A 21,859-nucleotide genomic window follows, 5' to 3' on the forward strand; every position below is an offset into this window, starting at 1 on the left:
ATTTTTTCTGCTGTCTCAATTTGATTTACTTTCCAAGCTTCGTGGTAAGCTGCATATATAGAGGCCGCTATGAAACGTTTTAGACGCTGTTTGCGTGGTCCCATGATGAAATCACGCAAGTCAGCACCTTCTTTAAGTAAAGTTAAGTGTTGCTTAATTTCTGACAGTGTGGATGTATGTAGCCATTGAAGGCAGAGTTTCCCCACACTATAAGCAGTTACAATCCCTGGATGTTGTCTCTGGGAGTATCTTGGGTCTGGCCGGGTCAATGTAAATCCCTGTATTTTGTTCAGGAATCTGTCTTGACAGTTATTTGTGTCTGTGGGCCAGATCAACCATTGTTTCCAATCAGCATGTGTTTTGTTTTGGTTTAAAATATGGGATACGTCTATCTCAACCTCCGTAGTGCTATTACTGTTAGGTGTTGGTTTTGGAATAGACGGTTTATTTAAGTCTTTAATTTTGGCTAGGCCAAGACAGGATGTCTGTTGAATTGTATCATTCAAAAATATAATTTATTCTGGGATCATGCAGGCTCTAAATAATGATTCTTTACCTTGCACTTGCCAATCTTTTGTGCCCCAGATCGTTTTCGTTTCAATTTTATTGTTCCAGAAATCAAAACCGAATGTATTCATTTTTTCAAAAAATGAGTCTGAATATATCAATTTTGTGTTTGTAAGCATGGTTTTCACTCCTGTCTTATTTAACAATTTGAAATAAAATGATTCTGCATTACTTGTGTTGAACCCTGAAAAGTATGAATATTTATAAAAAAATGTCTTTGAACTGCCTTTTGGTGGAGTCGCACAATGTTCCCATTGGTTACATTTTAAAACATTTCTAGGTTGAGCAGATTTATGCAGAAAATGGTTACCATAATGGTTGTAACAAGACATGTGATCGTAATTAGATGAACCTTGCAAATAATCATGGGGCATATTATCAAGCAAGGGCGATACATTATCGCCGCTGTTATCGGCAGGAAACTGCAGCTAAAGCGGCGATAATGGGCTTGATAATATGCCCTTGTGAATTCCCATAGCAGCCCAGGTTAACACCAGAACCTGGGCTGCTATGGGAATTCACAAGGGCATATTATCAAGCCCATTATCGCCGCTTTAGCGGCAGTTTCCTGCCGATAAAAGCTGCGATAATGTATCGCCCTTGCTTGATAATATGGCCCCATGTTCTGTAAATTTAGCTGACATTACTAGATCAGACATCATATCATTAATACTTTCAAAGTCCCAATCATCAGCAAACGTGCTTGGTTTTACAAAGTCACTCAATGAAATCTTGAATTGATGAGGATACTTCAGGAGTTCAACCGGACCATATATTTCGTAATCAGTTTTGTCCCATGCTACCCCACCGGGTATAGGATTGGCTGTGAAGTTTACTGAAGAAAGTTCTCTTTTCTCTATGTGTGAAGACTTGTGTGGTTTTAGGACCAAGTTGATGTTCTGACTTGCTGTGTCCATTGTAGCATATTTTCCATCAACGAAATGTCCCAAGCATAGTACCATGATGAGCCAAAGTATGAGGATGAATACTCCTAGTGCCACCCAAAGTTCAATCCATGGATAAATCAGATAGGTTTCTTTTAGGTGATGAAAGAGTTCCTTTGCTTTATCTCTAAAAGTTTTTGTTGTCCGCTGTTCCTCAGGTTCACTCAGATCTTCAGAAAAATCATCGAAGTTGATGAAGTAGCCTGATGCTGTTCTGTCAATTGCTTCTGGATTCCTTTTCGTTTTTGGAATTTTCTTTGTTTCATTAGCATAGTCTGTGGTTACATCATTGTAGACTGGTGTTTCTTGATTTAAGATTTTAATTTGGGTTTCAAGAGGTTTAAGTTCCATGGCTTTGTTGCAAAGTCCTTGTTGTTTTACTGTTCCCATGAGGCACAGGGTCAGACTGATTTGCATGTAGCCATGTCTGAACTGGGGTGGCAGAGTGGGCTAAAGAACGGTGATGGATCAAACCCAGATCTTTTGACTGGGTGTGAGTGTTTGATTGGTTCAGATGCTCCGTCCATCACCACCCCCTTTTGTACCGCTGTGTATGGGGAAACAACTGAGGGCTGCCAATGGCCGAACATCATCTGATAGGCAGAGAGCTAGGACATACGATAATGGCCACAGGTCTAGTTGCATAGACTACTTGCTTGTTCATTTAAAATTGTGGCATTATCTTATGAATATGGCAATAAAGGGCAGTATAGAAAGTGATCATAACCCCCTTACCTCTTTTTTTAACTTGTTTGCAGATGAGGTTGTACCAGTCCCACACGATGTAATCGTGTCAGATCTTATCCTGGCCAATGACATGCGCCATCTTAAATGTAGCAAAGTCATCGAACAGCCCGAACCCCTGGTTTCTATAAAAAACAATGTAAATAACGTATTAGTTGCACTGGGGTCTAGTGCCATCAGAGAGGATTTTCATTCCTTTATGATTGATGCCCACATCAATCTTTTTGATCACCTAAAAACTCATTTTTGTAAGTCGGGCTCAGGTAGAAGTAAAATGAGTAAGAAACCTGAACCATGAGGCTTGTCGACAAGCGCGGGCTAAGCTAGGCTTTGCTCTAAGAACGAAGAATGCAAGTAATGTAAGGGTGGCGCGGGGTTGTTATAGGAAAAGCCAGATGCTAAAAAACTTTGGGATGAGTGTAAGTGGAAGGAACTTAAAGAAGCTTGCGGCTCTAAGAACCCAAAATAGTTTTAGGACACATTCATATGGGACAGGGGAGGGTGTCCGGATCGCCCTCAGAACAATGTAGCCCAGCATCAGTGGGTAGAATATTTCAAACCACAGTATGCTAGTAGTAGTGGTGATGATAGCTACGGTATATCTTCAAGCACTTACTATGAAGGGGAGGCTTTTACCCCAGAAGATGTTGATAAGGCGCTAGATGCAGTAATTGAGGGAAGAGCACCAGGTATAGATTGTATACCAGCTGATGTTTTTCTAAATGACAAACAAACTTGGCGCTTATATATTGTTCATCTGGCAAACGCAACTGCTCATGGAGCCGCTGTCCCCCCCTCATGGAAGGGGGCGGAAATTATCCCGGTGTTCAAAAAGGGAGACAAGTCAGTGGCAAGGAATTATAGGCCAATTAGCCTAATCGACTAGCTGCAGAAGATCATGGGTAGACTAGTCTTGTGTAAGGTGTAGACCTGGATTGATAAAAACAATATTTTACGTCCACTGCAGGCAAGTTTCTGCCCCCTAACAAGCATGATCGATCAAGTTTTTCGCTTTATCACCCTGTATTGGAGGACGGGGGTTTTGGGAAATGGGGCCTTGTACGCAGTGTTCGTTGATTTGAAGGCAGCTTTTGATGTAGTACTGCGCAGTAAACTATGGCAAGTCTTGGGAGAGTTGGGGATGGCCCCGGAGTTGCTGACTCTGATCGTCCGCTTGCATGAGGATAATTTTGCCCGGGTCCGGTCCGGTGGGGACGCAGTCTTTCCCTCTAAAAAAATCTTAAAGGGAAAATATTGGGAACTGGTTTCTCATCAGTCATCTCCTCTGTACCCAACTCACTGGACGATTTCTGGAATTTAATCCTGGCCCGCGCTTGAGAAGTACTGGGATTTTAATGAAAAGCCACATGATCGTAAATTGTATTTCCAATTCAGGGTGGGTACCCTACCACCAAAGGAATTCACCTGTAAATGGGAGGAATTACTAATGACAGATGTTGTAGGTGCTTGGACAAACAGGAATCAGTAAGCCATATATTGTTCTTCTGCCCATTATATGCTGTACCACGTTGTAAGTGGATAAAGCCCTTTTGCAAATTATTGGGCCTCAGAAGATATGCTGAGGCCTTGCGAATTTTATATTCAGACCCTACCCCTCCTATAGCTACAGCTGTGGCGAAGTACCTGAGTTGGGTATGGGCAATTCGATCAAAAATGTTGCTTCAGGGTAGCCAGTAGTTATCCCTTATGTTATTTTTAGCTTCATGATGGCCTCGTGTGAATGTAGTCCCATGTATTTGTAAGGCTGTCGCGAGTTTTCCCCGGGAGTGGCAGATCTCTAGTTTTAGAGCGACACCCTATCTTGTATACTCAATTATTGAAAGTTTTTTACCCTTGAAAATAACTATTTCTTCTTTTTAAAAAATGTTTTATGATGTATTCGATAGTTGTCAATGGAATTTAATGGTATCTTAGATATTTATTCATATGCTTTTAAAATGAACGTTTATTAGATTACCTTGAATATTGATGAATGTTTTTAATGCTTGTGCTTTTATGACCTAACTGTTGAATAAAGTTTATTGCATTGAATTGGTACTGGGATGTATTTACACACCTACTATCAACGAGATTGCATTCTTCACACATTTATCTATGACACTGTAGGACTGGACTCAATACTCATGGATACTAGGAGGTGATCTTAATGCTGTGCCAGATATACATTAGACAGGTCTCACTCCCCACTTTCAGGGCACTGGTTTGGTGGGCCAAGCCCGGGTGTTGAGGAGATGGGTGGATGGTTGGAAATTTCTGGATGTGCGGGTTGGCCGTAATGAAGGCCTAATGGAATACTCCTTTTCTGTTCTTATCCACATATGCTTCACTCCGGAATGGATAGGTTCCTCTGCTCTTCATACTTACAATCTAAAATAACATGTGCTGCATATCTACTTAAAAAGATCTCTGACTGCTGTCCTCTTGAGATGGCATTTACATGGGGTTGTGTACCTGCCCCCATTCCAACATGGAAATTGCAACCGCGCTTATTGCAAGATGGGGTCCTTAGAGAGACTCTGGTCGCAACAATTGATAATTACTTCTCCAAGAACACTGGGACAGCCGCCTCTTCATTACTAAAGGATGATGCATTCAAGTTGGTGGTACAAGGGGAAGCAATTAACACAATAGTGGAAGGCGAAGGGAAACACTCCAGGAACCTGACAACCTTGAGAAAGTTCTAGGCCCCTTGGAACGAAAGGCACCAGAGAATGCTTAAACGCATCATAGGCTAGAGGTCAGAATAACACATGCGGAGCTGCTGGAACAACTCCAGTTGAGTCATTATAGGCCATATACACAAAAAGTACACACTGAGGCGGGCAAATCTAGGACTTTACTAACGCTATTGGTACAACCTGACCCATCCCCCATGCAGAGAATACCAGGTAAATACATTTGATAAGAAAATTGAGGTGACCCAAGGTGGGATTAACAGAGCATTTTGAGACTTCTACTCACATCTTTATAAGGCCCCTCCTCCCCAGACCCAGGGGAGATTGCCACTTTCCTACAATGAGCAGCTTTGCCAAATTTTCAGGTGACAGATCGTGAGGTGCTAACTGCACCCATAACAATGAATTAAATCAGTGGTGCCCTTAAAGGCTTAGCTAAGAATAAGGTGCCGGGCTCTGATGGAATACTGTTGGAATTTCATTCTACATACACTACCCGATTTGTAGTGTAGTTCCTATTATCCCAATAGGCTCTGCGCATTGGAATAATATCTTCAATAGTATAGACGTAGGACTGTGGTTAACTAGGTCTTCTACTGACGATATTAGACTTAAAGTTATGTGTGCCAGCTAGCTCAGAGTTCACTAGAAACTTTCTCGAATAGGCAAGGAGGAGTTTAACCTCCCTGGATAGACAAGAAGGGATTTAGTTTCTGACAACCATAGAACATGACAACTTTGCTCTCCCCTAATCAAGAGTATATCTCTAGAGTCGTGTGAAAACAAAAGACAACTTATTTTACTCAGTCAGTACGTGCATTCTTAGTTTCATCAGTTTGTAGAGAAATAAGAGATGGGCGTGGTTCAATAAAAGATGTTATTTATTGATCAGTCTCTCTTCTCATACAAGAGAAATGAATCGCTATTATTGCAATACTTATAGGTAAGTAAAGTGCATACAGTAAAAACAGAATTATAAAATAATACTGTAAAAGCATTTATATGGTTTCTTAGCCATATGATACTAAAATGGATAAAAGATATACATACATATATACATTGACTAATCGTACTCAACTGGTGCTTCTAACTACGCCTACCCCGGTGTACCTGACCTAAGCCTAATACTTGGGAGGGAGTAAGTAAGTAGCAGTTTAAGTTAAGTTTGTTTTGCCAAGAATCTGACTCAAGAATTCTCTGTAAGGGGTTAGTCAGTTCAGTACCTGGGATTTGGAAGGCTGGAGGGTTGGTATCTCTGTCTCAGGACTCGATATCCCAGCTACCCGCGAGGGCGGCTGGAAACGCCGGAGTCTGGATTTCTCGGCAGGAGAAAAGGCAGCGTCTCTCTCTCAGCGCGTCAAAAGGGAGGGGCAGCGTCCGTGGGCTTTTTCTGCATCAGCTGGGCTCTCCGGCAAGTAGCGCTGCTCCAAGCATGTCACCACCGTGTCCTAGCTTAGGGCAACGTCAGTATATTTATACCTGAAAGGTGCCGTGTTTGACGTAAGGATGGACATAAGACGTCAGCAAGAATGTCATAAGGACTGGTCGTTCTTACATTCTTTGCAGGAGTTCTCGAGCGAAATCAAAACAATGGCTGCGAGGATTTCCCAGGTCTGTTGGAGGTTTGATTTGTTTTGAGAACTTGGTGTGCTTCTCTAGGGGGCTGAAGGGATAGTGCATGCTTAATGTGACAGCATGCGCTATGACATAATCTGAGGACGGGTTTCTGTGCCGTTGTATGGACATTAGTGAATTAATAACCGGACAAGGGTCAGAAATAGGAGTATCAATATAGGTACCTAGATAAACACACTACACCCACTCCACGAAATTATGTACATATTTACTAACCTAAGCAATAGTAAACATAACTAACAGTGCATTTGTATACCGGACCACCCCAAAAACATTTACGTATTTGAAAAATGGTGTATGCGAACTACACGAAATGAGTATAGGTACTGTATGCATTCAAGCAGTATAATCATTCAAAAAGGAGATGCACAATTAATATCAGCATGAATGATTTGCGAAATTACACATGAAATGGCTCTTGATACAGAAAAAAAAAATTTGCGAGACCATCTCATCACATATAAACACAATTAATTGCATATAAACTAGAGGTTGAGGTAATGTAATTACTCTAGTATTCCTAAGAATAGAAGTTCTGTTCTCTAAGAATAGTTTTACTTTAAGCAGAAGATAAGTGCCCAAAAGGTAAATATTTTGGAATTGGAAAAAAGTTTTCGCTATTCAGGGGAGAAGAGAAAAAATAGTTCTCAGTCACTTTGTTTTTAAAAGACTGAAGGGCAAATTCAGAGTTCAGGGAACGCCGTGTGCAAGTTTGTTTAAAAACCTTCCCCTATGTTCCGGTGAAAACATCATTTCAGATAAATTCTCGAAAAAACAGTCTACGGCTTCTGGTGAGAGTTCGACTAGGTTAGAAAATGTCGCTACCATGCAGTCACGCGCATGATTGCTTTCACTGATGGTTTGATCAGAACTGCTTACAGAAGGTCGTACCTGGTCGAGGCTGCTTTCATCATGTACTTCACTACCCTTCAATCGCAGTGGTGAAGTTTCCATGAATGCCGTCATCAGGATAGGTAGCCGCTGGGGACAGCACAATGCATGAGCCGTTACCGGACCCAACAAAGTATCTGCATCCAATGGTACGTCTGATTGTAGTGCAAGACAGGTGTCCAACACGCATTCTTCGCCGCATAGCATGCATCTTAATACAGGCATAACACAATTCTGCCAGATGGGTCTGAATGAAAGAAACCAGGTCATATTCAGATCTCGTAGCCGGGCTAAGCCAAGGACTTTAGTTATGCGGTCCCGGTAGCGGATAGCTAGGATCGTTTCTTCCATTGTAGCTGGAATCTTGTCTGTGACATGGCTTGCCATAACGAAGCAAGAGTAGCAAGAATAAAATGCCTGCTACGAGTCCCAACAGGAGTGGACGTCCGCCAAAGATGGAATGGACGAAATTTGGAAAAATACCCAGGATCGCTTTGAATGGTGTTAAAGCGCCTGAAAAAACTGTCTTAAATACACTGGCGATACCACTTGTATCAGAAATATTAAAGATTTCGTTCAACATTTCTGCGAAGTGTAGGGGGCTATTCGTAGATAACATTGAATGAATCTCTGCCGTTGTCCTTGCAACTTGGAGATCATACGTTTCTTTTGATGACGTCAACTGGGTTGGCGTCTGTAGGAGCACAGTCTTCATTCTGCTTAAAGTATCAATTCGAATAGAAGAGATTTTTAAACTGGGCCATAACCTTCCCTCCCTGTCTGGAGCATCATTCGGGAACAATACTCTTTCACAGCACATGACCCTGGAAGTCACGCTTATGAGATAAGGTTTTCCTGGCAGCAAGCCACAACATCTGTGATCTACAATTAGAATGTAAGTCCAGTTCGAAAGTCTTCTAAAGAATGGTTCTATTTGTGTTGCAGGTGTGCCTAACTGGTGACATGAAAGGTTATTTGAAGTCCCTTCACAGGCCCCATGCAAACTAATACCCTGACACAGAAGTATGCCACTCAGTGATTTTTCACAATTATTACCACTAAGAAATACACTCTGTCCGTTGTTACTGACACATGTGTGTGTATAGGGCAAGTTCCATGTGGACTTAATGTATCCTTTACCCAACCTTTCATACTGGCCTGCCTGTATATATTTTTGGCAGTATTGAAACTGGAAAGTTGTTATCGGAATATTTATTATCCCATGTATTATCCATTCAATGACAGGTCGTTCTGACATTGTCAATGGTAATCTCTCAAGTTTTTCAATGCTCAGAATTGTATAGTCAGCACCCTTTTGTGCCAAACTGATTTGTTTATCAGTAAGGTTAAAGATATTAAATAGTGACGTTGTGTTGATTAAACGCCAAGGCACATAGCCTGAACGCAGATTTTGTAACGTCCAGCCAAGCTGTACAATAGAACGCAATTGAGACTGACCGTGTTGCAACATCAGTAAGTCTTGTTCTATTATATCGATTGCAGAAGATACAATACTGTCCAGTGAATATATTCTGGAAGACAGAGTCATTAACCCATTGTCCACAACAGAAAGTGATTTTTCCAAATAAACACGGTCAATTTCCCGTTTTTTTTTCTGCTGTCTCAATTTGAGTTACTTTCCAAGCTTCGTTGTAAGCTGCATATATAGAGGCCGCTATGAAACGTTTTTGACGCTGTTTGCGTGGTCCCATGATGAAATCACGCAAGTCAGCACCTTCTTCAAGTAAAGTTAAGTGTGGCTTTATTTCTGACAGTGTGGATGTATGTAGCCATTGAAGGCAGAGTTTTTCCACACTATAAGTAGTTATAATCCCTGGATGTTGTCTCTGGGAGTATCTTGGGTCTGGCCTGGTCAATTTGAACCCCTGTATTTTGTTCAGGAATCTGTCTTGACAGGTATTTGTGTCTGTGGGCCAGATCAACCATTTTTTCCAATCAGTATGTGTTCTGTTTTGGTTTAAAATATGGGCTACGTCTATCTCAACATCCGTTGTGCTATTACTGGTAGGTGTTGGTTTTGGAATAGACGGTTTATTTAAGTCTTTAATTTTGGCTAGGCCAAGACAGGATGTCTGTTGAATTGTATCATTCAAAAATATAATTTGTTCTGGGATTATGCAGGCTCTAAATAATGATTCTATACCTTGCACTTGCCAATCTTTTGTGCCCCAGATCGTTTTTGTTTCAATGTTATTGTTCCAGAAATCAAAACCAAAGGTATTCATTTTTTCAAAAAATGAGTCTGAATATATCAATTTTGTGTTTGTCAGCATGGTTTTCACTCCTGTCTTATTCAAAAATTTGAAAGAAAATGATTCTGCATTACTTGTGTTGAACCCAGAAAAGTATGAATATTTATCAAAATATGTCTTTGAACTGCCTTTTGGTGGAGTCGCACAATGTTCCCATTGGTTACATTTTAAAACATTTCTAGGTTGAGCAGATTTATGCAGATAATGGTTACCATAATGGTTATAACAAAACATTTGATCGTAATTAGATGAACCTTGCAAATAATCATGTTCTGTAAATTTAGCTGACATTACTAGATCAGAGATCATATCATTAATACTTTCAAAGTCCCAATCATCAGCAAATGTGCTTGGTTTTACAAAGTCACTTAATGAAATCTTAAATTGATGAGGATACTTCAGAAGCTCAACCGGACCATAGATTTTGTAATCAGTTTTGTGCCATGCTACCCCACCGGGTATAGGATTGGCTGTGAAGTTTACTGAAGAAAGTTCTCTTTTCTCTATGTGTGAAGACTTGTGTGGTTTCAGAACCAAGTTGATGTTCTGACTTGCTGTGTCCATTTTAACATATTTTCCCTCAATGAAATGTCCCAAGCATAGTACCATGATGAGCCAAAGTATGAGGATGAATACTCCTAGTGCCACCCAAAGTTCAATCCATGGAGAAATCAGATAGGTTTCCTTTAGTTGATGAAAGAGTTCCTTTGCTTTGTCTTTAAAAGTTTTTGTTGTCGGCTGTTCCTCAGGTTCACTTGGATCGTCAGAAAAATCATCGAAGTTGATGAGGTAGCCTGATGCTGTTCTGTCAATTGTTTCAATTTCTTCTGGATTCCTTTTTGTTTTTGGAATTTTCTTTGTTTCATTAGCATAGTCTGTGGTTACATCATTATAGACTGGTGTTTCTTGATTTAAGATTTTAATTTGGGTTTCAAGAGGTTTAAGTTCCATGGCTTTGTTGCATAGTCCTTGTTGTTTTACTGTAGGTTTATCAATTGTGATTAGTCTTTCAGTTTGAACCTCTGTGTTTGTAGCAAACTTTGGTGTTCTACTACTTCTTGGGAGTCCACTTGGCCTACTACTTGTTATCGGCCACATGATTGTGGTTTAACCAGGTCGATGGATACAACTCGGTTCTCCTTTTTACCAGCAAGGGGCGGTAGTACTACTGATCTTGTCCCGTTGACAGACAAGACAGGAACTGCTTTTCTGTAAGAAGGCCCAAATTCCTTCTTTACCGCGATATTCTCTCTGACCAGATCCCCGATTTTTGGAATCCAGACAGGCCTTGCTGGGACAGGTGGTTTCTCTTCAGTGGCTGTTGCTTCAACTTTATGTTGCTCAGGTCTTTTCTTTTTTTGTATAAGTCCTGTAAAATAGCCAAACGATCTTTGATATCAAAGCATTTTTCTTTAACCACTGAAGTTTGACTATCAAGGTCCTGGATTAGCATTCTAGTCCCAAACAATAGTTCGTACGGACTGAGACCTCTCAGAGAAGTTCTTGGCAGATTATTAAGACTACGTTGGACACTTATTAAATGTTTGACCCACCCAGCTCCTGAACCTAATACCTTTGCTGTTATAGATTGCTTTATGTCACGGTTTTTTCTTTCCACGATTCCGTTTCCCTCAGGATGAAAGGGACAAGAGTACCGCAATGCAATGCCCATGCTGGTCATGGCCTCCTTGTAAGCCCGAGAGCTAAACGCAGGACCCTGGTCAGAATGTAGCATGCCAATTGCGTATGTGCCGATAAAGACTCGCAAATCTTTTATAACAGTTCTGGTGTCAGCCGATCGCTGGGGCCACATCCATATGAATCTCGTGCATGAATCCACTGCGACTATGATATATTTATAGTTGCCGTCCCTTTGTAAGGGACCGCAGTGGTCCAGGTAAACACAGGCTAATGGTTTATCTGAGATTAGAAGGGGCGTCTGGGCTGGTCGTTTCACTGTTGATACCTTCATTCTTTGACATATTTCACATTCTAGAACATAGTTCCTAGTTTGTCTCCTCATTCGTGGCCACCAGTATCTTTGTTTTAATAATGATACTGTGGCTGAAACACCAGCATGTACAGAAGCAAGCCCTTCGTGTGCCGCTATAATGAACCCTAACCTATGTTCCATGTTCGGAATTGCCCTATCCCCCACTCCAGGGATTCGAGCAAATGGAACATTATTTGCATCAGTTATGTATGAGTACTTTACTGGAAAGCCTTTCGGGAGTGTTTCTATCGCATTTGTTACCGTAGCGCATACAGCCTGTAATATTTCGCTGTCTATTTTTGTTTTTGACCGGGTGATGGCAGCTACGGAAGCCGTTTGCACAGCTGCCTTCGCGGCCTCGTCAGCCAATGAATTCCCTGCAACGTGAACGCCATCACGTTGATGACTCAGTGTATGTATCACGTGAGTCTTTTGTAGTTCTTTTTGTAAAAGAACTATTTGTTCCCAAAGCATTTTATGCTTTATTGTGCCACCTTTTGCATCTTTAAAATCGTTCTGAACCCAGATCTGCAAGTATTAATTGTAAGACTGAACGCAATAATATGAATCGCACACTATGAGTGTGGGGAATTCGCGATCGGTATTTTCAAGCGCCATCTTAAATGCAAGTAGTTCAGCTCGCTGAGCTGTACAATCTCCTAGAGATTGCGTCTTAGTGACCAGTGGTTTAAATTTTCCTTCGTGCCAGCGACCTTTAACAATCGCGCACGCAGCACTGTAAGCTTGTTTACCCCCAACTGCGGGCTGTGCTGATCCGTCCGTATATATTATACAGCTGTAGCGTTCTAGAGGCAGGATTTCAGTCGGCAGAGGACATTCGAATTCATATTGGAGAAATTCTTGTGTTTTTAAATTAGGGTCAAATTCGTATACCACGTCTGTTGCAGCAAGGGAATTAGCCCACTGTATCCATCTCGGATATAGTGCTTTAGCATTTGGAATGCTTGCCTTTGTTACCGCCTCCAGGGCTGGTATTGGTGTCACGATGATTATTCGTTTACCTTGTGCCAGGGCTCTTTCTTTCGCTTCAGCAGTCTGTACCGCGGTTAGAATTTTTTCCGTTGGGCTGAATTTCATTTCAGCTTTTGTGTACAAATGCGATCTGTATGCTATTGGTACCGTTTCTCCCTCATTAGAGGTTAGGTATGTGAATCCGCATTTTCCTGGGATGACTCGAATCACAAGGTTGCGTGTGTTATCGCGTGTTTGCAGTTTTGTTTTAACTAACATGTCTGTTTGTAAAGATCTCAAAATTTCTGTGTGTTTTTGAGTCCAATTGATTCTTTTAAAATCTGGTTTTATTAGATCATAGAGAGGTTTAACCCTCTCTGCATAGTTTATAATATAAGTTCTTCCGAAATTCAGGAAACCTAGAATTGATTGCAAGTTTTTCAATGTTCTAGGCGCTTGGATTACAGCACATTTCTCTAGGAAATTGTCAGCCAGGCTTTTGCCTTCACTTGATAATTCATATCCTAAGAATAGGACAGTCAGATGGGCAATTCTTGATTTCTTGAAGTTGAATTTGTAACCCCCTGCTGCGAACCCAAGTATTATGGTGTTCACTCTTTTCAAGTGAGTATCCAAGTCATCGTCTGTTAGATAGATGTCATCGACATAAGATAATGCCTCATCATCATACATTTGTAGTAATTCTGTTACTCTTGCTGAGAATAACCCTGGGCTGTTCTTAAACCCTTGTGGCAAACAACAGAAATTTTTCTGCGAGCCATTTATTGAGAAAGCGGTCAAATATCTGCTTTCAGGTGCTATATTTTGACAAAAGAATCCATTAGATATGTCTAATGTTGTTTTGTATTTTTTGCGCACTATGCTATTCATAAGTGCGGCACTGTGTGAGTTTTGTACTGCAAACGTTTTGCAGCATGAGTTAAGGTGTCTGTAGTCCAAAACTAGACGATATGAATCATCTGGTTTGGAGACAGGAAATAAAGGATTGTTCATTTGTGAGGTGCATGTTTCAATCACCCCCTGGTATTCAAGTTGATCTAAGATCTCCCTGACCTGTTTTTTAGCTTCTTGCTTAATTGGGTACTGCCTTTGTGCAGTCGGTTGAGATTTTAACTGGATTTTGTGAGGAGGAGAGTCCTCATCCCATCCCACATGATTTTTATATAGTGCAGGAGCCTGGGCTACTGCCCACTTTCTTGCAAGTGTATATTTTTTATGAATTGGAATGTGATTTGAGAAGGCAGGCATAATCATTTCTTCGCCATGAGGGCACTCCCTGACAAACTCTGGTGGCCAGTCTTTTTCAGCTAGAAGGATGTCATAGCCCTTGGAGAGATTATCCCAAAATAGACCCCTTATTTTCCTAGTCTTATCTCCCTCTATACGTAAAGTTATTTCATATATTTTATGAGGTTTGCTAACTCTGGTATCTGCAGTTTCCACCTGAATGTACTCATTCGTGTCCACTGTCTCCAGATGATTCATCAGGATCTTGCGAGCTATGCTCACTTCTGCTGCGCTGTCTAGCATTGTCTGAGCCCACTCTCCGTTTTTCAGCTGAGTCCTCAGGATCCTCGGCATGTTTGATTATTTTAATGCTGGCTACCTTCTTCTTTGGAAATTGTAACTTTTTACTTTGATGAGCAGGTTCTTTGTCTTTGGACTTGACGTGCTCTTCCCTGTGTTCTGACCGTCCTCTTCTTTCCGATTTCTGCGAGGAAGTCTGAAAAGATCGAGAGGGATGTGTATCAATATCTTGATATCTATCAGGTTTCTTCAAATCATCCCTATTTCTAAGGTTGTATTTTTTCTCAGAGGGCTCCCTCTAGGGAGACTTGTGTCCTTGGTCCGGAGATCTTTCTCTCCGCCGAGGAGACCTTCCTCTGGACTGGAATCTTTTTTCTTTGGGAGTGGATTGTTTATTTCCATCCCAGTTCTTTTTTGAAGTGTTTAGATTATTTTTAATAAATACCTTTTCAGGATTTTCTATTAGTTGGGGTTTCACTGGTTTCCCACCCAAACTATCTCTTCCTAGTTCTTCATAGGATTTTTCTATGATTCTGGCAAGTTTAAATGGTTGGTCTGCTATATCTGTTTCCTTCAATCTTTGGCGGATCACCACATTTGCTGCTTCCCCTTTTATGTTTGCTAGTAATATTGCCGAGACCTGCTTGAAGTCTTTCAGTAATTTCATACCCAGAGTTAAAGCAGGTTCTGGACCGTATTCATTTTGAATCTGTTTTAGCACCTCTGGTATTACCGCCATGGACGGAACACCATGTGTTTTTGTGTAAATGGAAGCAAAGAATGAACCCCAAGTGTCACAGTCCTCCACATGTGGTGCGATCCCCATTGGGAGACAGATAGTCAGAATTCTGTGTTTTTCCACAGGTGTGGTATCTGGAAATACCGCCTCTATTTGAGTGATTTTTTGTGCTAACCAGAATGGAATTTGTTCCCGTTTAATGGGTACTTTACCTAGACAGGACTGTATGTTCTGTGGTGTGATTTTATTTGTGTTCCCCTGATGGGGGGTCAGCTGTGGAATTTTAATAGCTGGTTGGACTGTTGAAGTCCGCATTACATATTAGACTAGTTGTCTGTGTATTTTAATCAGTTGTTTTAACTGTGTTAAAAGTTCTGTTACTGACATTTTTTCAATGTCTGGATGTGGTGTGTATCCGGCTAGAACCGGCCACATTGCTTCTGGTCTACCTAGTGGACCGAGCCTGGTGATGTGATCATTATGTTTTAGGGCGCCTTTAAACCAGAGCAGGTGCTCTTGGTATTTGAGTGGTATTTCCACCTCCTCGAAAGGGGTGTACTCATCCGGAGGTTCCTCTATCTTGTAATAATGGAACTCCTGTGTTACAGCGTTTGCTGCTGGAAAATTTATCCATGAATAGAATACCTCTGTCTGCCGATATTCGTGTGCCTCAATTACGAATATGACTGTACCACCTCTCGGTTTCAGTCCATTTTCTATAAGTTGTAAGGTTATAGTTTTCCTTATGCTGACCGGGATGAGTATTGCATCCGGGTCTTGCTGTATGAGACTTGTGTCTTCCGCTAGGAGTTGAGCTGCTATTCTAGCTGCCTCCTTTCTTCTTCATTGTCTGACATTTTACTGACAAGAAGGGTTTTTGTTGCAGATCAGGTTTCCATGGAAACAAAGATTAGATGCACAATATTTTGGAACACTGTATCCTTCAACGTTGAATAAACCAAAAACCATACATAGGAGTCTCCTCCTACTAAGTTTGGCGGATTTAACCTTTCACCCACTCCAGACGTCTTTGGAGTTTTATGGGAAAAAGGGGTCTGTGTGAAAAAGCACGACTGAGTTACTCTAATGTCTTGCGTTAGATTTATCGCCTATCCAAACCGTTGGGCGCCATGTAGTGTAGTTCCTATTATCCCAATAGGCTCTGCGCATTGGAATAATATCTTCAATAGTATAGACGTAGGACTGTGGTTAACTAGGTCTTCTACTGACGATATTAGACTTAAAGTTCTGTGTGCCAGCTAGCTCAGAGTTCACTAGAAACTTTCTCGAATAGGCAAGGAGGAGTTTAACCTCCCTGGATAGACAAGAAGGGATTTAGTTTCTGACAACCATAGAACATGACAACTTTGCTCTCCCCTAATCAAGAGTATATCTCTAGAGTCGTGTGAAAACAAAAGACAACTTATTTTACTCAGTCAGTACGTGCATTCTTAGTTTCACCAGTTTGTAGAGAAATAAGAGATGGGCGTGGTTCAATAAAAGATGTTATTTATTGATCAATCTCTTTTCTCATACAAGAGAAATGAATCGCTATTATTGCAATACTTATAGGTAAGTAAAGTGCATACAGTAAAAACAGAATTATAAAATAATACTGTAAAAGCATTTATATGGTTTCTTAGCCATATGATACTAAAATGGATAAAAGATATACATACATATATACATTGACTAATCGTACTCAACTGGTGCTTCTAACTACGCCTACCCCGGTGTACCTGACCTAAGCCTAATACTTGGGAGGGAGTAAGTAAGTAGCAGTTTAAGTTAAGTTTGTTTTGCCAAGAATCTGACTCAAGAATTCCCTGTAAGGGGTGAGTCAGTTCAGTACCTGGGATTTGGAAGGCTGGAGGGTTGGTATCTCTGTCTCAGGACTCGATATCCCAGTTACCAGCGAGGGCGGCTGGAAACGCCGGAGGCTGGATTTCTCGGCAGGAGAAAAGGCAGCGTCTCTCTCTCAGCGCGTCAAAAGGGAGGGGCAGCGTCCGTGGGCTTTTTCTGCATCAGCTGGGCTCTCCGGCAAGCTAGCGCTGCTCCAAGCTTGTCACCACCGTGTCCTAGCTTAGGGCAACGTCAGTATATTTATACCTGAAAGGTGCCGTGTTTGACGTAAGGATGGACATAAGACGTCAGCAAGAATGTCATAAGGACTGGTCGTTCTTACATTCTTTGCAGGAGTTCTCGAGCGAAATCAAAACAATGGCTGCGGGGATTTCCCAGGTCTGTTGGAGGTTTGATTTGTTTTGAGAACTTGGTGTGCTTCTCTAGGGGGCTGAAGGGATAGTGCTTGCTTAATGTGACAGCATGCACTATGACCTAATCTGAGGACGGGTTTCTGTGCCGTTGTATGGACATTAGTGAATTAATAACCGGACAAGGGTCAGAAATAGTAGTATCAATATAGGTACCTAGATAAACACACTACAGATTGATCCCACAACTAGTAAAACTGTAAAATGCCACCTTGTTTGCAGGTATCCTTCCTGATTCTGTTAGGGAATCATTGGTAACATCGCTGCTAAAACCTAATAAACCCCACAAGGAGCTCCTCTCCTAGATGCCACTATCCCATCTAAATACAGAATACAAGATCTTCAGCAAAATCCTAGCCCAGCGATTACAGCATACTTGCCAAACTTGATCCATGCAGAACAATGTAGATTTGTTGCCCAATCCAATACCTCCCTGAACATACAGAGTCCGTTTAAAATAATGGACTCAGAAAGAGACCTTTCTCCACATGCAGGATATCTTTCTCTATATGTCTGCCAGGCTTTTGATACTCTAGGGTGGGATTTTATGCAAGCGCCCATGGCCAGGGCTAGAACAGGTCAGCACATACTGGATTCACACCTGATCTGGCTGGGAACTCGTTAGGGATGGTCTTTACCCCCACTTCTCTTTATTCTAATTATCAAGCCTCTAGCACAAAGGATTCATCAAGAGGCCGAACGCCAAGGAATTCCAATTGGCTCCGCAATACATACAGTATTGCTGTATGTAGACAATATGATATTCTATTTCAGAGATCTTAGGGAGGATCAGTTGGTTGTGGCCAACTTACTCACCTCTTTTGGTCAACTGTTCGGTCTGTGCATAAACGCTGACAAGCCCTGTGTATATATACCAAAACATACATGGCACTAATGTATCCGATAGGTGTGCTGTGGATACCAGTGGCTACATGGACCTTTCAATAGCTTAGGTTTCAGGTCTACAGAGAAAGTCCAGACTTGATAGAGGGTAACCTACTCTGGACGGTAGCTGCCCTCTAGACACAGGTCTCCTTTTGGATTACTTTATCCCTTTCCGTTGCTGGTCACCTGGCGTTAGCAAAGATGGTAATGCTGCCAATAGTCGTACCACAATGGGTGTTCCTGATGCTGAGCGCTATCTTTTTTTACCTGATTTGGGGACGGGGATAATGCAGAATTAGCTTGGTGAAATTTCAGCTGCCCTCAGATAGGAGCGGAATGGGTTCCCAGGACTTTAAAGCCTACTGTATAGCTGACCAGCTACAATTGCTGAAATAGATTATACGGCACTTCAGCTTAGTCGAGGACAATTGCACAGTTTGATTGTCCAACCAACACATTACTATAGGCTGATACACTATTACTAAGTACAGCTTTAGCATATTGGAAAATGGCTAAATAATATACTTCCACAACTTTGCCCTATGCACTGAATGTGCCACTATGCAGCCTACCCACGGCTTCTGGTACTTTATTTGCGTGGTGGCTCAGCGTCCCGGGGACATGCAGGAGTACCAACTGTGGGCTCCCTCTTTGACAACTGATGGAGCAAGGTTTCATACATAAAGAGACTTGCCCGGATTAATCCTCTCGAAATAATATGTAATCTATTAATCAACATGTTTTGTATTACTAATAATTGCACCACATGACATTTCTGGCATCTAGGGGAAGCTTGCCTATGTGCTTTTACTAACAGTAACTCGAATGCATTACAATGGCCACCGAAAATGCGGGAACTGTACTGCGCATGCGTCTGCCACCCTCACGTGGTGTGATGTAACTATGCTTTGGTGGGAATTTCTTGCAGCTGCGCACTACTATTAAAGCTGGCAACTTCAAGTCTTACATACTAAAGCACCTGCTTCTGATTTTAACTAAACATTGGTCGTTCTGCTTAACTATTAATTCTATAGCTAAAATAAAATAATGGGAATAGAGTAGAGATAAGTGGTATACAGTGCATTCATTTATTCTCACTTTCTAATGTGTTTCTCTTTGACTTTATTATTAGTTCGTATCTGGGCCTGGAAAATGAATTGTAACACCGTACTTGAAACCCACACTGCGCATGTGCCAGAAATCCGAGAGTCCTTAAGCAATGACATTGAACCTATGCCAGTGACAGTCTTGACTGCCATGCGCCTGGGAAGTCGACCTCTTGAACTTCCAAGAGGAAGACAACTTGCAAAATTGTTTTAACATTGTATACACTGAAACTAATATTGCTGGGTGGAATAAAAATCACTGGAAAGTAAACTATGGGCGGGAACATTGATCTGAATATTGAATCAAGATGATCTCTTAATTGGCATGGTGTAATGACCTCTCCTCGTCTTTTGACCAATCAAATCAAGGGAATACATGAATTCGCAACACTGGGGAGTGGTACATTGCCCTGGAAAATGGTATAACTAAGGCAGGCTTAGTTAGTTAGATTGTCCGACTTGTCCGAGTAGCTGACCTGTCACTGACCCAACGCATGCAATAGGAGATCGATAACAGAGGTGCTGGTGGAGCACTCTGTCAGAAGAATCGGGAATTGCTGAAGGGAGAAGAATTGATAACCTAATCGGGGTCCTACAGTTAGCTGCAGAGAGTGGTGTGGCGCTGGCGTTGCACTTAGCTGAGGGTTCCTGTCCTGACATGCATTTGTCCTGTCTTGGTCCTCACCTGTCCTGATCCACATCTGTCCTGTCCGCTTGCACCCGATACTATGGGGAGTCCTGGTTTTCTTTGCCCCAGCCCGTGTCCAGGGTTGGTCTTCACACCATTTTATGGAAATATAATCTGTGGGGTATATCATTGTACTGTTTCCCTCTCTCATGCTTCCCAGGTATCAATGTCTAATAGAAATCTCGTAATAGTTCTACATATCATTGCATTAGTTATTATTTTTCTAATTGAAAAGGCTTTAACTGCACTTGTATGGACACTGACAATTAAGACTTTGCATAGATAAAGGGTCAGATGCAGGTGGCTAAATACCGGTCGGTAACGCCGAAATTCGTTACATTTCTGCATTACTGACCGGTATTTAGCCATGTGCGATGTAGGTGACTTTAAACCTACATGCAAAATAAGGAATCGCAAAACAGCGATTCCTTATTTTGCTCTTGCATTTAAGGAATCGGAAATACCGATTCCTTAAATGCAATGTACGTAGCACTAAAAACAGTGCACCTCAGCCTTAAGGAATCGCTATTTACCACCAACTTCAAGTTGGTGGTAAGTAGCGATTTCCTTACAAAAAGCACTTTTTTGCTTTTTTGAATGTGCCAAGTGGCACACATCCATGCCTTTAGGGCATGTATGCGTGCCACATGTGCACACATGCACATTTCAGGGGTGTAACGCACCCTTGAAATACCTCCCGCTATTAACGATTCGGTAATACAGAATCGCTAATAGTGAATCTCTTCCCATTCATTCCTATGGGCCTCCTAGCCCATAGGAATGAATGGGTAGGTATTCCTTAATACGAATCGGAATTACCGATTCGTTATTAAGGAATGTTAAGGAATAGCGATTCTTACCTACATTCCATTTAGCGAGTCCTTAATAGCGATTCGGTAATAATGGCTATTAAGGACTCGCTAAATGGAAGTTACCTACATATGGCCTAAATTGTTTTAAACTTTTCCCGAGTCTGTGGTTATTTCACAAAGGTAAATATTATTTTCTACCAATTATTCTAACACCTTTTGATCCCTTAGGACTTTAGGTACAGGAGACATGGATTGGTAAGTCAAGGTGTACAAGTATAAGCCCTAAAGTAAATAAAATCCTGATAGTCAAAGGTAAAAGCCGGATTACCTGTTCAAAGTGTGTATGTTTATGGGTCCAGGAGAGTATGGTAATTGAGCAGGTAATTCCGCGCGCCATCAGCATTACTTTGGTAGCAGAGGATGGTATACGTTTAGTTAAGATAGGTAGTTAGTTGTGCATTGACTATTGATTATTGATTTTGTATTGATTTTATGTATTAACCAAAACCCGTTCGTATTGTTAAGTGTTGTCTGGAAGCCCCGGAGATATGGAATAGCGGGTGGAAGTCACTTGCTTAGATGAATAAGTGCATAAAGTTAGGTAGAACTTGAAGCGCTAATTAGGGATTTTCTGTATAAATGTGTGAATAAATGATAACAAAGGGGTTCGCTGGTGAAACTTTGGCCTTATATCACCTAGAAAGGGTAAGTCTGAAGGAGTAACAGGTTCTCTAATGCCTGTGTGAAGAGTAAGTGGAAGAGATGGCGCCCTTGATGCGGCGATGCGATGACGATGCGATGACGCCCTGGCAGCCTCGCAACGACTCTGTACTTTGGAGCCGCGACAGGCCCTGCAACGCGCTTCTCCGGTGATGCGATGGCGACTCTCACGATGGCGTCACGCTTCTCCGGGGATGCGACAGCAGACAGCTTCGATGAACACATGGTTCCAGGGAGATGGGGCGAAGGCTCGCTTCTCCGGCGTTGCGATGATTTCAGCTGCGGCGACGACTCGCTTCTTCTCGATGCGTCGCGCTTCCAGCTCCCAGCAGCACGCAAGTGACTGTAGTCAGAATTCCCAGCAAGGAAATTC

The sequence above is a fragment of the Lissotriton helveticus genome, chromosome 6, assembly GCF_964261635.1.
Source record: "Lissotriton helveticus chromosome 6, aLisHel1.1, whole genome shotgun sequence".
In the NCBI taxonomy this organism is placed as follows: domain Eukaryota; kingdom Metazoa; phylum Chordata; class Amphibia; order Caudata; family Salamandridae; genus Lissotriton; species Lissotriton helveticus.